The sequence below is a fragment of the Hippopotamus amphibius genome, chromosome 5, assembly GCF_030028045.1.
Source record: "Hippopotamus amphibius kiboko isolate mHipAmp2 chromosome 5, mHipAmp2.hap2, whole genome shotgun sequence".
Taxonomy (NCBI): Eukaryota; Metazoa; Chordata; class Mammalia; order Artiodactyla; family Hippopotamidae; genus Hippopotamus; species Hippopotamus amphibius.
This window is the reverse complement of record NC_080190.1, coordinates 2,579,531-2,596,771: the sequence shown is the minus strand read 5'-3', so window position 1 is coordinate 2,596,771 and position 17,241 is coordinate 2,579,531.

Genomic DNA, 17,241 nt, shown 5'->3' with positions numbered 1-17,241 from the left:
TCCATCCAAATGCCTGCTTTCCTGGTGGCTCATGTGGACACGAAGCGGTGGGCGGGCTCACGTGGTTGCCTTGGAAACAGGCGATGCTCCGGGGAGTTTTCTGAAGGGCACGGTGTGGGGGGTCCCAAGTTCAGGAGCGGGCGGGATGTCTGGCATCGAGGTTCTGTGCCTGCAGCAGCACACGGGGAGGGGCTCCTCCCCCTCGCCACTCCTCCCTGAGTCCAGACACATGGCTTCCGCTGCTTCCTGGGGAGAGACCCTAGGGCAGGTGCCTGGGGTGGGGGCCCCACAGGTGTGGGCACGGCTCCAGTGTCTGGTTTCATGGCCTCCCTGACCACGGCCTTCACTGTACAACGTCCTGCTGAAAAGCTGGCCAGAGGATGCCTCCCTGTCAAGGTTCCTGGGCTCCCTCTGCACAAAGCGCAAACAAGAAATAGATGTTTGTTCCCAGGGTTTAAGTTAATGAATAATATATCAGAGAAGGCAGCTCTTAAAAAGTCACATTTGCAGCACCTCTGACTGTGGCCCCACAATGGAGCCTGGTTTCTGAGCCAGGCCATGAGGCATGAAACCACTGTGATTTCCGAAGTGCCCTAGGTTCCTGGTGCTTTTTGTTTTCGCAGCTGCATAAAGCCCTGATTTCCCCCAGAGAAGCTGAATAACAGAACTCTGAGCTTCAGTGCGAGCCTTAATATTCCCATCTCAACGGGGTACCCTAAGTGCCAAGTTGATATTTTTGTGCAGTGGCAGGAGAACAAAACCATGTTAAATTCTAAGATGTTTGCAGAAATGCCACAGGGTTTGTTCTGTGGTTGTTGCTTTAAACTTTCTGTTGTTTGCATTTGCCTTAAATTAAATATTGTGCATTCACGCAGAGGGAAAAGACAAAAAGAGTTCCTGTAGTCTGAAACCAAACCACCCCAGCCCACCCCATGCCTCTCCATCGTGGTAGCTGCTTTGTCTTGACCTCCTGGGTGGGGCTGTCCTTTGGGAGATGTCCAGAGAGCAGGGGTGAACATCCAGCACACAGGATTTAAGACTCACTTTGTCACTCTCGCCTCTGGAAATGCTCCTCGCCCTCGGCACTGAATCAGCCAGTGTGGGCAAGAATAATGACCGCTGATGGCAGATGGTCTTACGTGAGAATCTGATGGGTGTCTGGACCCTCTTCCCAGGAAACACATTTCACACACAGCATGTCGAGAGTGATTGCATGGGGTTGTGGACCAACTGAAACCCACACATTTACTCCAGCCAGAAAACAAATTTCTAATCGATGGGAAAGAAGAGTCCTGGCTGGATGTTTGAGAAGCATGGATCTTTCTGGGGAAAACAGGGTAGTAAATCCAGGCCACACGTACCTGTCATCTTGCGTTCCTGTGACACTCAAGGCGGGCTTTCCTCGTTACCAGCCCTGAGCAAACGGCTGATGGGAAGCAGTGCCGTCCTGGGAGAGCCTGGGGAGCTCGGGCAGAAGGTCGGGAGTTAGGAGCACGCCAGTGGCCCCGTCCCTGTCCTGATCCAAGAGGAAATTGCAGGCCCACTTGCCTGCCTTGGACTTTGGCAAAACTGTACCCCCACTTGGTGTTTTACTGCACCCTCTCCACCAGTGTACCCAGATGCGTCTGATTTTTGCCCTTGTTGTGCAGACACCAAAGAACACAAAATTAGGGGTACAGAATGGTATATTTCATTCCATTTAATTGTGTGTTTTGCACAATCATTTTCCAGGGCTGTAACATTCTGAAGTTTCTGTACGAAAAATCAAACTATACCTCTACTTGGGTTGGTGTCAGAGGTTATGTAAATGTAATATGAACAAAAATTAAGGATGTTATTAAAGAAATATGCTGGGGTATCTTTCATAAATGGGTTCTTAAGGAACCCCACTGTTATTGTGCAAATTATATGGTCCTATAGGAGCTGTTTCTCTTGAACTCTTTTGATAAAGCTTAAAAAGTCTTGGGCAGATTCATGATACTACCTTGTGATATTTTCTGACAGTGTTAATTTTCTTTTTCTTATTTTAAAGTTTATCCAAAATGTGTTTATTTGCCCTCACTATTTTTCTTCCAATTTGTGCTAAAATACATGTAATATAAAGTTTATCATTGTAGTTATTTTTAAATGTACAGTTCAGGGGTATAAAATACATTCAAAATGTTGTGCCACCATCACCACCATCCATCTCTGTAACTCTTTTCATCTTGTAACACTGAAACGCTGCCCTTACTAAACACTCACCGCCCATCCCCACTCCCCCCACCTCCTGGCACCCACCCTTCTCCTGTCTATGAATCTGACTGCTCGAGGGACCTCATATGAATTGAATCAAACAATATTTATCTTTGTGTGGCTGGCTGATTTCACTTAGCATAATGTCCTCAAGGTTTATCCAAGTGTTCATTTCCTTTTGAGATGATGCACCTGTCAAATATTTGTCCTTACCCACCAGCTAAAAGAAATTCGAGTCCACACCAACCTACGTGAGATGAAAGATGCATAATGACATTATTGCTGGTGGGAGAGAGGAGTCCATGGGGGAGGTTTGCGTTTCTTTTGCAGTTTTCCTTTCCTTACCATTGCTTCCTAAGTGCCTGGAATTCTTTCTGAATACTGAATACTCTGTCCCCAGAGAGGCGGGGATGTCCTCTTCCGTTGGAGCTTAGGCTGTGGAGGGGGGAGGTTGTCTAGACAGCACACTCTGAAATTCAGTCCAGGCTGCCTGACCCAGGAGCCAAAGAGCGGGAGGACGTGGAGCCTTGTACGCTTCTTGGCATCACAGTGGGGCAAGCCCTGCTTGCTGTGAGACTGTGGTGCTGGGTACTCAGACCGGTGACAAAGATGAAGGCGGGTAAGGGTGACAGAGGAGAGAGATGCGAGCCGTGTCGGGGCTCTGGGGAGGTGAGAGCTGGGAGTTTCAAACGTGATGCCGTCCTGTGTACTTCTCTCTGACCCAGAGGTCTTGGCATGGGATGAATTACTGAAAGCTACGTTCTGGTGTCCTTAACAGGAACTGCTGCACTGTGGCCTGTTTACGGGTGCTGGATATTGGATTGAAGCGAATGTATAAATGACTGTTTACAGGTGCAATTCTCCTAAGTATCGGAATGAAAGCTCTCTGCGGTGTGGTTTGGGAGCCCAGGTTAGGTGGAGTTGGTGTCCTAGCCCTGCCTTGGGCGCTGGCTGGCTCTGGCAAGCTCCAACCCTGTCCTCTCAAACACTGAATCTTATTTTAGAGGTCGCTAGGGCTGCAGTGCGAGCAGTGGCTGGATGGGGCACCACTTAGGAGGCTGCTGGGAGGAGGGAGGTGGAAGATGAGGGTTGACACAGAGCAGGAGTCATAGGGATGGAGGGCCCGGAACCGATTCAGGGGAGGCTCAGGGGGTGGCTTTAGCTGGATTTGGTGCCTGTCAGCATGTGGAGGGTGGTGAGAGAGACGAACGAACATTCTCTGGGATCTGAGTCTGGGTGAGTGGGTGGGTGGACGGGGTGGGAGCCCAGGGAGAGGAGCCGGCGAGCAGGAAGGTGGTGAGTGCTTTTGGGGGCAGGGTGAGTCTGAGGGCCCTGGGGGACCTGCAGGGCCAGTTCAGGGGAGACCACTGGGCCATAGGCACAGCTTTGCGTCTTGAAGTCACAAGTGTTGCGTGAAAACAACAGCAGCTTCTCCCCGTGGTTTTTATTTCTGATTTCTTTGATTTTGGCTCTATCTACATCACTTTGTTCCTTCTCTTTGCTGTGGGCTGTTCTTCTTTTCTAGTGGCGGAAGCTTAGATCTTCAATTGGAGAACATTTTTTCTTTTCTAATATGCGGACTTGATGTTAAAAATTATTCCGTAAGCACTGCCTCCACTGTATCCCACATATTCTTGTGTTGTGTTTTCATTTCATTCAATTAAAAATATTTTCTAATTTCCCTGGGGAATTTCTCTGTGATCCATGCGTTATTTGGAAATGTGTTGTTTAATTTGGCATTTTGGGCAATTTTCAGATATCTCTCTGTTATCGGTTTCTAGTTTAACTTCATTTGGGTGAGAGAACACAGTTTGTATGATTTCAATTCTTTTATATTTGTTGAGGTTTGTTTTAGGGCCCAGAATATAGCCTATCCTAGTGAATATTTAATTTACTTTTAAAAAGGATGTGTCGTTGTGTGGCGTGTCCTATAAGTCTCAATTAGGCCTCGTTGGTGCAGTGTTGTTTAGATCTTCCATATCCTTTCTGATTTTTTGTCTCGCTTTTTCAGTTACTCAGAGAGGACTGTTGACGTCCCAGCTGTGTATATAGATTTGTCTGTTTCTGCCTTTCTGTCCCCTTAGTTTTTGCTTCGTATACTTTGAGGCTCCGTTGTTCGGTGCACGGGTGTTTAGGATTGCTGCATCTTCCTAATGAGTTAGATGACGTCCCTCTTCGTTCCTGGTAGTGGTCTGCAGTCTACTTTGATATTAATATAGCTTCTTTCTTTCCATCAGTGTTCATATATGATCTCTTTTTGTATCTTTTTGCTTTAAACATGTGTGTATAAACCCATTTAAAATATATAGATATATACGGGGATATGTGTATAAAAACAGTTGATTGAACTTGGTGTACCCCCCCAAAAAAATTAAAAAAATATATATATAGATATAGTTACTCATATATAGATATAGTTATATATATATGTCTTTATCAAAAATGTGTTTCTTTTTTAAAATTTTATTGGCATATAGTTGGTTTATAATGTTGTGTTAGTTTCTGCTGTACAGCAAAGTGAATCAGCTGTATATATACATATATCCCCTCTTTTTTGGATTTCCTTCCCATTTAGGTCACCACAGAGCACTGAGTAGCGTTCCCTGTGCGATACAGTAGGTTCTCATTAGTTACCTATTTTATACACGGTATCGATAGCATATATATGTCAATCCCTATCTCCCGATTCATTCAAAAATGTGTTTCTTGTAGACTATATATTTTTGGCCATGCTTCTTTATTCAATCTCTGTCTTTTAATTGTTTTTCTAAAGACCACTTCTATTTGATGTAATTACCCATAGTGTTGAATTTAAAGCTACCATATAGCTACTTGTTTTTTTTTCTCCTCTGATTATCTCAGTGAGCTATTTTTCTTAAAAGCTTTACCTCCCTTCCTTTACGAATTCTCCCCAGTTCCAACCTGCTGTGTGTTTTTCTGTCCGAGGGGCTTCTGAGCATTCTCTAGAATATGCACGATGCTCTTGTCATTAATACGGTTGATGTGTGTGAGGCTCATCTCCAATTAGATGGCGGGTCCTTGAGCCCCGAGGCCACACGTCTGTGTCTTCTGTTCCCCACAGCGCCTGGTCGAGTAGACTCGACGGGAGGCACTTACTGCCCGCCAGGGGGACCCAGTCGCCTGGTTTCTTCTCTCCTCGAAGACTCTGAGTGATACCGGAGGGGAGTCGTGCAATTGCGTGGGATCCAGCTGCTATCTACCGTTAGCGAAGACTTCAATTTCTAGTAACATTTGTGATGACACTTTTTCAGTTTTCGCAGCTTCTCAGCACCCCCGCCCCTCCCCCTCAGCGCCCCAGAGATGCTCCCCGGCGCTCTGGCCACTCCGCTTCACATGCTCTTCTCTGCTGATCCCAGCAGCCGCACCACACCCGGCTGAGCCCGGCAGGAGTCTCTCTCCCGAGCTTCCTGCTTACGTACCCACCTACCCTGCCGACACCTCACACTCCGTGCTCCCCACACCGACCTTTCCCTCTGACTTTCTGTGTTGGATGAAGGGACCGTTTTCCCATGAGACCCAGCCTCAGCGTCATCTTTGAATCCCCCTCTCACTCATCCCTTCCCTTCCCATCTAACTGGGCCTCACATCCTGCTTCCTCCCGACTTCATCTTTTGCTGTCTTCTCCGCCACCTCTCTCTGGGTCTCGAGCGGTGGCCTGCCCCTCAGCTCTCTGCGCCCACCAGGCTCCTTTCCTTACCCGAGCCGACCTCTGACTTAACCCGCTGCACCCTCGGTTCTTTCTGGGCCTGCGGACGTCCTTCTGCTCCTCCCCTCTGAGCAAGGCTGGCAGTAGGTGCTCTGCCCCATCTGTCCCTTTCACACTTCCATTCTGCTCTCTCTTCTGTGCTCCTCCGACATTCATGGGACCTCATGTCAGTGCTGAACCTGCTCCATCTACCCCTGCATCCGCCCCTCTTTGTGGGCGGGGTCCCCATCCCATCCGCCTCTGTAACCCCATGCCCGGTGCACAGTGGCTGTTTAGTGGATGCTCACACTTAGCTAACCTTTAGTCTGGAGGCTTCTAGCTGGCCTTGGTGGTGAGGGTCTTACTGGAAATGGCAGACTGACCAGCTTGCACTTCTGTTTCTGCCCCAGGTTACTCTGAATATTCAAGAGTTTCACCCTTTTTATCTGGCTTTCTTTCCTCCCCCAAATTAGGGACACAGTTACCCCCTGTGCTCCAGAAAACTGTGTGAGATGTGAAATAAGAAATTCAGGAGAGGCCTGCGGCTGCAGGGAGCTCCTCTGGTGGGCTTGCCTCTGTGTTATTTACACCTTCATCTCAATTTGGAAAAAAGAATGCAAACACATAAGTGAGAAGAAAGCAGGACCAGAGCTTGGTCATCCCAGGGCCACAGCAGGGCCCGACCCCACCGTGGTTGTGAAGTTATTTCATTACAAGTGTTTTTCTTCCCTCTACAAAATTAATCTCAAACACCAAAGACAAGGTTTGTTTTGCTCCGTTTAATACTCATTTTCCAGTGGACTGACTTACTCTGTGGAATCAAGTCTCTTGCATTTGCCCAGCAGCCGATCTGGGGGAGAGAAAATAGCCTTGTCAGGTCATGTTAACATCGATGGGACATGCTGTCGGGCGGCTGCCCAGCCCTGCCGCTGCGCTGGCCCGTGCGCAGGAATCAGTGCTGCCTTCCCAACGTGCTCTGGATTTCTTGATTTGGCCCCTTGTCAGGTTTCCATCCTCTGCGCCCCTGGGTGGCTGTCTCTGAGGACAGGCTGAGCTTTTAGGGGAATAGACAGTTATTCCATCATTGCAACACGAGTAGCTGCTCTGGAAAAGAAGTGCTCGTGCTGGAAGAGACGCGGAGCTGATGAGCACCTTTGGTCATTGAACGGATTCTAGCATTTATGGAAAAGTATTAATTCTGTGATAGGTGTCAGTTTCCTAACATGTTTTTAAATGAATAATGTAGAAAAAGAAACATGCATGTCTGCTTCTGCACTAGGTGTTTTATGTGCGTTATCTCAGGTCAAGGGATGGTCATGGTGTCTCTTCTTGCAGCAACAGTCCAGAAGCAGGCCACCGTTTTCCCTCTTCTTCCTAGGCGTCCACGTGTGTGTCTGTGCATGTGTGTGTGTGTGTGTGTGTATGGGTGTTTGCTTGGTGTGTGCATGTCTATGTGTGTGTGTCTGTGTGTGCATGTGTCTGTGTGTGTGTATGTGTCTGTGTGTGTGTGGACGTGTGTGCTCACGTGTGCACCTGGAAGGTCCAGCAGCCCGCTGTCTGGGGCTGATCACCCTGAGGCCGGATGCTGTCTGAGCTCTGAGGGGGTCTCGGGGGCAGAGTTGCCTTTGCGCTGGCGCGGTGGACCCGCGATCCCGCTGTGAACCTGCTCCCACGGCCCACGTGCCTGCTCTTATTGGTGTGCGCTTCAGGGAGGAAACGCTGCCGAGTGGAGAGAAGTCGGGCTCGGCCTCAGGCGCTTTTCATCAGGATGACCCGTCCGTGTCTGTAAAGTATCCCGCGCCTGAGGGGGGTTGGCGTTTCTTCTGGAAGCAGGGATTGTCAGGGGCTGGTCGCCCCTCCCCGCGTGGTCCCCGCGGTGCCCTGGTGCGCCCCTCGGCCTCTCTGGGGGATGCGCACCTCGGGCCACGCTCCAGCCGTCACCCTGGGACCCCGCGAGGCTGTGCTGCGCTCTGGGCCGCGGTGGGAGAACGGAGCTAGCTGGCGGCGGGGCGACAGCTCTGCAGGGCGGGCCTGGGGGAGCCCGAGCCCACTCCGGCTGCCTCCAGGCCTGACGCCGCCTCCCCCAGCAGTCAGCGACCCAAGTGGGGAGGCTCAGGCTGGACTAAGCGACTCTTGAGATGTCGCCTCCACGCAAGGAGAGCAAAGCGGGCAGAGCCAAGTGCCATCAGTGGAGGGTGAAGCTGGGTACAAAGCCAAGGACGCCGCTTCTGCCGCCAGGGCCACTGCACACCCCTCCCTGTGCCTGTGTCCTCGCGACCTGGGCTTGTGCAATGGGATGGATGCCCGCAGGTGCTGCCGAGCGACGCACGCACCTGGCGGGGCCTCCAGGGCCTCCGGGCGGGGCTGGGGGTGTGCGGAGAAAGTCTCTCCTGGGGGCGTGGCCTCCAGGGCCTGGGGGCGGCTCTCCTGGGGGCGTGCCGTGCGCGCGCAGCCCATGATGCTCGGTATCTGGTTGCTTCGTGCGGCGTAGACCAAAGTTCTTGGTCATTGATGAGCTCTAGGGCCGCATGACACGCATGGCCCGCAGCGGGTAAAGTGTGGGAAAACTCCAGGTGCATGTGAGCCCTTGAGAGAGGACCTGCTTCTTCTGCACCCGGAGCAGCCGCGGCTGCCTGGCCGCGCCCCCAGCGCCCACACACTCCTGCCACACTGAGGGTTGCGGTTCTATGTTCCGGTCACTGGGACCGCGAATCCCTGGAGGGCAGCGGCTTTAGTTCCGTCTTGAAGCACGAAAAGACCAGGCGGCTTTGGGACCTGATCTTCTGATCAGGAAGAGAGAATATGCCCTGAGTGGAGGGACAGAGGCAGGGGGTAAGGGACCAGCCAGAAGGGGCGTCCAGGCCGAGGGCTGGCACGTGGGCTCCGTGGGAGAGCGCGGTGGTAGCGGGCGCGCGTTGAGCCTGCAATGATGCTTGAAAGAAAAGAGCTCATCCAGAGGGTCCGGGGAGGTCCCAGGGCACGCGCGAGGCCATCACAGGACATGCGTGGACGTGGCGGCCAGCACCGTGTTTGGTTTCTTCCCTTAATCACATTCCTGTCCCTGAAGGAGAGAAGGGTTGTAGGCCCGTGTGAGAGAGCCCAGCAGTCCTGGGCCTGGCACGACCATCTGGCCACATGTCCTCATCAGGAGGAAGTGGGAGGGGTGTCTGGCACCTGGTGGCCACACACAGAAGTGGTGACCCTGGAATGCCACTCAGCCCAGCGGACCGGGAAAGAGAGCCAGCTGCCCGGAGCCAGTCGCTTCCTGCAAAACCAGGGGTCTCCAGGCTTTTTGGCTTGACCCAGCGTGGATGGCGCTTTTTACACCAGGGTCCGGAGCGGGTGTGCACACACCTGTGATGGAACGGTAGGTGCACCGGACCCACACTCGGTGCTAGACCCCGAGAGCATGCGTTTCTCTCTTTATCTCCCCACCCGGGAGGACAGACTCTGCTCTGGGCAAGGCCATCGCACACCGTAGGCACCCTCGCTGCCGGAGCAGCCAACGGGGTCCGGCGCGGAAAGGAAGAGGTTGCTGCCGCCCAGTCCCGGCCGCCTCGGGCCCGGGACCGGCCTGCTGGGGGCTGGGAGTCAGGCTGAACGTGTTTATCAGGGGCAGGGTGGGGGGGGGGTGCAGGCCTGGGAATCGAGGGTGAAGGTTCTTTGAGGGCCTCCTCACAGGACAAAGCATCTTTCCTGTTTGAGAAGAAGTCTTTGAGGCAAACTTGGTTACCTTGGAGGGGGGCCGGCTCCTTGGGGTGGAGGCTGAGAGGAGACAGAACACCACTCTCGCCCTAAAGGGACGTTCAACTCCAGCACATGCTGTCCAGTTAAGGTCGCCGTCGTGTTTTAAAGTGAAGACAGTGTCATCTCCTTGTTAACTGAGCAACTGCTGTACCCCTGGCTCTGTGCTGAGTCCTCTACTGCCTGTCTCAGGAGGCCCGGCAGAGCCTCTGCAGATGGGCCTTGTTCTCTGGCAGGGGGACCAAGGGATGACCCCTGATTCGTGGACGGTCTGAGTTTGCATCCAAATCTCTAACTGCAGGCACATTATTTTCTAATCATGGCTTCTGGGTGGAATCTTCATAGATTTCTTAAGCAGCACGGAGGGGGAAAGGCACGTTTCCTTCTACAGGAGTACTAGCTTGATTATTTTGTGCTATTTAATATTTATAAATACTTTCCAGTTGAAAAATGTAGTGAGGTACTTTTAGTGAAATAATGGGATGACCCCCCGCGGTTAGGGCTCACTGGGCCTTTCCCTTTTCAGTCCTGGGAGGCACAGCCGCTGTTTCAGGATCTATCAGCTCTCGGCACCGGAGTCTGTAGGCATGTCATCCTCAATCGTTGTGTTCCCACCTCGGTGCCTGGACCTGCCTGCGATCGTAGATTATCCGTCTTTGGGTTCTGAATACATAAACCCAGGACGTGCACAGCGCGACACTGAAGTAGGTCCTTAAGAGGGAAAGTCATATATCCCCTTGTCATCATGCTAGCTGTCAGCCCCTCCGTGCTTTAGGAAGATACAGTTACGTTTTGACTCCTGTTCTGGGCTAAGAAGGGAGTCGCCAGGGACCCCAAGCTCATTAGAGCCATCCTTCCAAGTTCTCCCCCCATTTTTACAGCAGGTGTGGGGGTAACTGGCATGGTGGGTTTTGCATTTCACAGTCTTCCCTGTTCCCTTCCGTCCGTGCTAATACACTGTGAAATGGACAAGGGAGGGAAGGAAAGAACTGCAAAGCAGGGAATATTCAGCCTGTGGACACCCTGTCTGGAGACCGCTGCTTGATAACAGAGTCTACGTTTCACTGCGATAAAGACGCTCTACGAGCAACCTCCCGCTGTTTGAAAAGGTGAGCCGTCTCCCTCCAGGTCCCTCCGGCTCAGGGGCAGAAACACCTTGCAGCTCTTGCTTTAAGAGTGAGCCTCCACAAAACACGCCCCAGCCCAGCCGGTCCAGGCCCGTCGTGTGCGCCTCTCTGCTCATTACCCCCGGATGTGGCCTCAGCCACGCCCCTGTTGGGAGGGTCCCAAGCCGCCCCCTCCCCACCTGGAGGAGTGTCTTCACACGAAAACAGAAAACAAAGGACCTTCAGAGGTGTAGGCTTCCTTGGGTTTGATGTGAAATTCTTACTTTGGGGGTCACCCACAACAGGAGACTGCCAGGGTTACGTTCTGGGGTCCTTGAAACGTTCCCCTGTCTTATGTAGTCATGATATTCTACTATCTAACATTAGATAGTATAATATCTATAATATTCTATCTACTCCATAGATACTTTTTCGTCTACTGACTTTTACCATGGGCTAATTGGAGATGGGGTCTTCATTGCGCGAATGGGGTCTCAGTCTAGGTTTATGTTTTTTGTAATAATTGACATGTTTCCAAAGTTTTAGGAGGGTGTCAACACTGTTTTTAAGATTCCACTACATGTCTTATGGAAAGTGGGGATTCCAGTGAAAACATAAGATGTGCTCAGAACCTCCTGTGATGAGAAGAGAGGAACCTGAAGGAGAAGATACTGGCCTTCCAGGGGAACTCGAGAGACATGGCCCAGGGTCCGTTTCTGAGCGTGGCTGGTGTCCTAAGCCATGGTGGCGTCCACGTGCCACGCTGCAGTCCTCTTTGTTGGATTCCAGCTGGACAGGGCTGTGCTGACCTCATGCTGGCCTTCCAGATCTCCAGGGACAAGGAAAGCAGCTTCTTCTTTAAAAAGGTGTGGCCAGCATCTTCGTCTCTCTAGAAATGCATGATTGGATCTAAACTGCCCCCAAAGTCATCTTGGTTTCTGATCCGATCGGCATATACCAGGCTCTTGAACAAGCCGGAAACACTGGATATCTGAAGGGGGCAAAGGGTTGTGTGGACCCTGAAGTTTTGTACAAACATGCGGATAAAACCCTAGCACATTAAGGTCAGACCTCATTCCTCCCCCTGAGAACCAACACCGTTAAGATGAGATGGGGGCTATTGATTATCCCTTTTAGCTACTGCGAGTTTTCAGAGTTGACACCATTCCCGCGTTGGATGGAGCTGTAGCTCTAACCTGGGGCCGGGACAGCACTGAACCCTTTCTTCCCTCATAAGCGAAATCGGCTGCAGTCGGTAATGTTTAATCGAGAGAAAAACAATAAAACTGAGTAACGCAATTGATTTGGCAAAGAGTTCGGGCTGCTGCAACGTTTGGAGTGAGTGGCTTATTGAATGTGATGAGGGAAATTCAAATTTAAAATCCATATTTATTTTCCTCGCAACAGACCCTGTTGCTTCACTTCTTTTTCCTGAATCAATCCTCTGACAGAGTTGGTCTCAAAGACAGCGGCACCGACTGAGTCACTGCCATGTGGTCTAATGTCCAGGCTCACAGCCAGGGCCCTGGCAGTGTCACAGCTCCCACCATCCCTGCGAGAACCAGGAGGCTGTTTCTGGCAGCATGGCATTGAATTTGAGCTACTTTTGGGAAACATCTAAGACTCACCTGCAGCTCCCACTAATGGTGCCAAACCATGGGATACAGTGTGGTCTGCAGCTCTGGGGGCAGGTGGGTGGCGTCTCCATGGAGACGGTTGGAGATGAGGCTTCCCTGGTCTGGGAGGGATGTGCTGAATCCAGGTGTGTGTCCCACCTCAGGAAGGCACTCTCAGCGGGTCGAGTAGCATCCCGCCTCGGGGTGACCTTATCTGGGCTGCTATCCATCAGTGGTCCCAAAATGCCTCTTCTCCTCTTGGTGCCTTCTAGGAGTTCCTGATATTAACTAGGGCAAGAACAGCATTTAAAATTCTAGCTGCTTGAGAATAATTGGGGTGGGGGAGGGAGTTGTACTAGAAAACCCATTAAGTACTTAAAAGATTAATTTTCATTACGACTGCTAGTTGCTAAATATTATCTTTTAGATCAGCTTGAACAATAATATAAGTAATGGGAACTATTCAACTTGTTTTGGTTTAATTTTAAAACTTGAATTATGGCAATACTTTGCATTTTTATTAGGGTTAGAAAAGGATTGAAGCCAGTTTTTTTAAAATTTATTCTTTATTGGAGTATAGTTGTTTTACAATGTTGTGTTAGTTTCTACTGTACAGCAAAGTGAAGTAGAGTTCCCTGTGCTCTGCAGCGGGTTCTCATTAGTCATCTGTTATATACACAGTACTGCATATATGACAATCCCAGTCTCCCAGTTCATCTCCCCCCCGTCCCCGCCCCTGCTTTACCTGCTTGGTGTCCATACCTTTGTTCTCTATGTTTGTGTCTGTATTTCTGCCTTGCAGACCAGTTCATCTGCACCATTTTTCTAGATCCCACATATATGTGTTAATATATGATATTTGTTTTTCTCTTTCTGACTTACTTGATTCTGTATGACACTCTCTAGGTCCACCCATGGAAGGCAATTATTTTGGGGGGTTGATTTGTTGAAATAGTTCTTACTGGCTCACAGGACGTGAACCTCACCTCCTAGGAGCAGCGGTAGAGAAGGCAGAACAGTGAGTCTCATGGGAGAGGAGCCACGTTGCCTGGAAATTGTGATTTAGTTCAGGGGAGCCCTCCTGTGGTTCGTGGTGTCCTTAGGAGGGAGTCAGTGTTCTGTCTGTTCGTTCATTCACTCAGTGAGTACTTCCCAAGGGTGATGCATTCTTTTCTGCGGGGGGAGGGCATTAATTTGTTTAACTTTTATTTTTAGTAAGCAGTGTGTGGACCTAAGGTTTGCAGCATGAAGAGTTGATAATCATATACACAGTGGGATGATTACTGTAGTCAAGTTCATTAGCACATCTTCTCCTCAGAGAGTCACCTGTTTGTGTGTGTGTGATGAGAACACCTGACACCTCCTCTCTCAGCAGATTTCCTGGATCCAGCACAGTATCATCAACTACAGTCACCATGCTGGTCACGCCCCTCTAGATTATTCGTCCGACAGACCTGCAGCTTTGTGTCCTTTGAGCCACATCTCCCCGTTTTCCTCACCTCCCCACCCCTGGCAGCTGCTGTTCTGCCCTCTGCCTCTGTGGATCGGACTTCAGATTCCGCACGTAAGCAAGACCCTGCAGTCTGCTCCTCCTGGGTCTGGCTTGTCTCAGCACCGTGTCCTCCGGGTTCATCCACGATGTCGCAAACGGCAGGACCTCCTGCTTCCTGGCTGGAGAGTATTCCTCGCGTACGTACACCACGTCTGCATCCACTCTCCCAATGATGGGCCCCCGGCTGTTTCCATACCTCGGCTTTCACAAATAGCACAGGGGGGCAGGTGTCTCTTTGAGGTACTGATTTCATTTCCTTCGGCCAAGTGACCAGAAGAGGGATTTCGGGATCATGGGGCAGTTCTGTGTTTAGTCTCTTGAGGAACCTCCATACCGTTTCCCATATGATGCTTCTTTAAGGGCTGGCTGTGGTTGAACGTGTCCCCGGGGGCTTGTAGTCTTACGCTGACGGAAGCCACCTTCAGGCTCCGAGTCTTGGCCAGTGCGGGACGGTGCTGCAGACCTGGTGCAAACAAGAATCTCCGCCATGTGGTCTCCAGAGGGAGCCACGCTGCGGGTGCCCCGGGGAGGGACGGGGGAGGCTCCCCGCGGCCCACGGCTCTCGTGGCTTGTGCTGTTCACCGTGGCCCTCCGGTCCCAGTGCCCCTCATTCAGAGACCCTCGCCTAAGTGGAAGTGCCTGGCCTGGGAAGGTCCGGGAGGGACCGCAGGCAGAGCCCGAGTTGTCCCCAGGGCTGGTCGCCTCCTGATACGGAGCTGAGGGCAGAGCGCTGTGGGGCTGGCCTCCTGACTCGGCAGCGGCTCACTCCGTCCACGGCGCTGGCCGTGAACACGGGCGTAACCACACGTGTCACCGTCATCCGCCGTAATTGTGACCATGGTCTGTGCGGACGTAGCGCGACGTGGCGAATAGAGCGGGGGTTGGGCCTGGAAGGGGCCTGGACGTCCGCCCTGGCTCTGGCGCTTACAAGGCTGCAGGACCCAAGCGAGTCACGGAGCCACCCTGAGCCTCAGAATTTTCATCTCTTGAGTGGCAGTGAACAGGCTGCCGCCTCCAGGAAGGGTTCCAAGTGAGATGACTCAGCCTGCGCTACCCCTTTGGGGTGGACGTAAAGAGCGTTGCTGCTCTGCGGGGAGGGTTCTCTCCAGGTGGCAGCTGTGAGGTCCCCACATCACACACTTGACTGTTCACCTCCGCGGACGGCCGGGTCCTCCACGCCCGTCCACGTTTCCAGCACCTTTGCCTGGCATCCCATCGGGCGGTACAGGGAGAAAGCGTTGCCCTCGTGTCCGACTGGTTTTCAGAGAGCATCTCAGAATCTCCCCATCCTCTGTGGCTGCACCCGGGGGGCTGGAAACCAGGCAGGCACGTGACTCTCCCGCGGTGACCCTCAGACCCGGGTCTGGCCTCCCCCCGCCTGGTGTAGAGAAATACGTTTGGGCCTCTGTGTCCGGCTGTGTCTGGTTCCTGCCTTTGTCCCGAATGCAGCGTCAGCGCAGGGCTTCGTGTGCCGCATCGCACCGTGTCCTCATGGGGCGTGACCCCAATATCAGGGAAGCCCCGGACACACCACTGCTTAGATTATTCAAGAACAACTAAAATGCTTGGCTGAGTTGGACACTGGTCTTCTAGAAGTAGACTGAAGTGGAAAAAAGTGGAAAAAGAAAATACTCAGGAAGAGAAGAGGAATGGATTCTAAACCCTGGTCCAGGCCTCCTGCTAGTGCAGCCGCAGAAGGTGTGATGGTGACAGATTTGTGTCTGGGGACAGGGCACTCACCAGGGGGTCAGTATGTCCAGCCCGCGGGGCCAGGCCGGCAGCCACGGCGTCTCCCCTGCCATCTTCTTGCAGAATCGTCTGCTGTCCCTGGCAGCTGGGCCAGATGTTTCTGCTTTGAGACTCAGCCCGCTTCTCCCCTTAGGGGTTTGCCGGAGAGCGCGCGGCTGTTCAGGTGCTGCCCTGAGCCCGTCAGGACTCTCTGCGCTCTGAGCGCGGCCGAGGCAGTGGGGCGGCCCTGCCCGAGGGCCAAGGGCTGTGCCGGGCGTGGGGAGCTCTGCCCGGCTGGCGCGAGGAAGAGCCCTTCGCGATGACCCACAGCGTCTTGGAGAAAATGATTACGCCACCTCCCATCTCCTGCCGGCCGGGCACCAGGTGCCTGCAGGGCCCTGTGTGCGGGCCCTGTGCACTGGGGGGCGGGGTCCCTGCGTGGGGGCCACGAGAGCAGCACCCCCCGCCCACCTGCTGCTGTTACTGTTTGCGTGGGCTTTGAACAGGCTGATTTCTCCTGGGTGCCCGTCTATGGGGAGTCATCTGCCATGGCTGTAGGAGGTTCCCTGAGGACCAGCAAACCAGGGCTCCAGACGCCCTCACCTCCACAGGGGAGAAAGCACCCGCTATGTGGGCTCGGGGTGAGCAGTGGTCAGTGCAGAGTGCCCCTTCCTCGGCTGCAGAATAGCCCCCTGAGAGAGGACCCCACCTCGAAGCCCTGTTGGTGGAGGAACCCCCGCCCCGAATCTAGGGTGTCGGGTTTCCAGGGTGCCATGGTGCCTCCCTGACTTCAGGTCCTCCCAGAACTGTGTTCAGGGATTGTACTCGGATAAAGGCAAAGATTGTCCAGGGCGCAGCCGCACACCTGGGACAACCCCCCCGCCCCCCGTGCCCCCAGCACCAAAGCACCGCGCTGTTTTTCTCGTTCCTCGCGTCTGTCTTTTCCGACAGCTGCAGGCCCCTTCCCCTTCCGCTCATGTGTGTATTATTCTCTTGAAAACTTTCCCTCCAGTAAAAAAATAAACCCTTAGCAAGCAATGACTGTGGCAATTTTGTGTTTTGAATTCGACTAGAAGAGAATTTCAGCCACGTTGTCCTATTTACAGCCGTGAAGTTTTCACAACATCACCTTGTACTTGTTACTGACTTTCACCAAAGCGCGTAGGAAGATCCCACATGCCGAGGAGCAGCTAAGCCCGCGCGTCACAGCTACGGAGCCCTCGCCCTCTGGAGCCCACACGCCACAACAAGAGAGAAGCCTGCCCTCCGCAATGAAAGATCCCGCGTGCTGCAGCCAAGTAAATACATAAATATTAAAAAAGAGAAATGTTTTAAGAATGTTATGCATTAAAGGAAGATCTGCATGGGAAAGTAAAAAAGCAAAGGCACTGCCTCAGTTCCCATTCCCTGGAGGGACTGGTGGACACCTGGTGAAGGCCCTCTTGGGTCACTGCACGTGTGCACGCGGGAGGGGGGAGGACTGGTGCTCAGTCACGTGACCAGCGCAGGGCGCTCGAGGTCAACAGTGAAACGAGATTCTTCCATCCGTGCTTC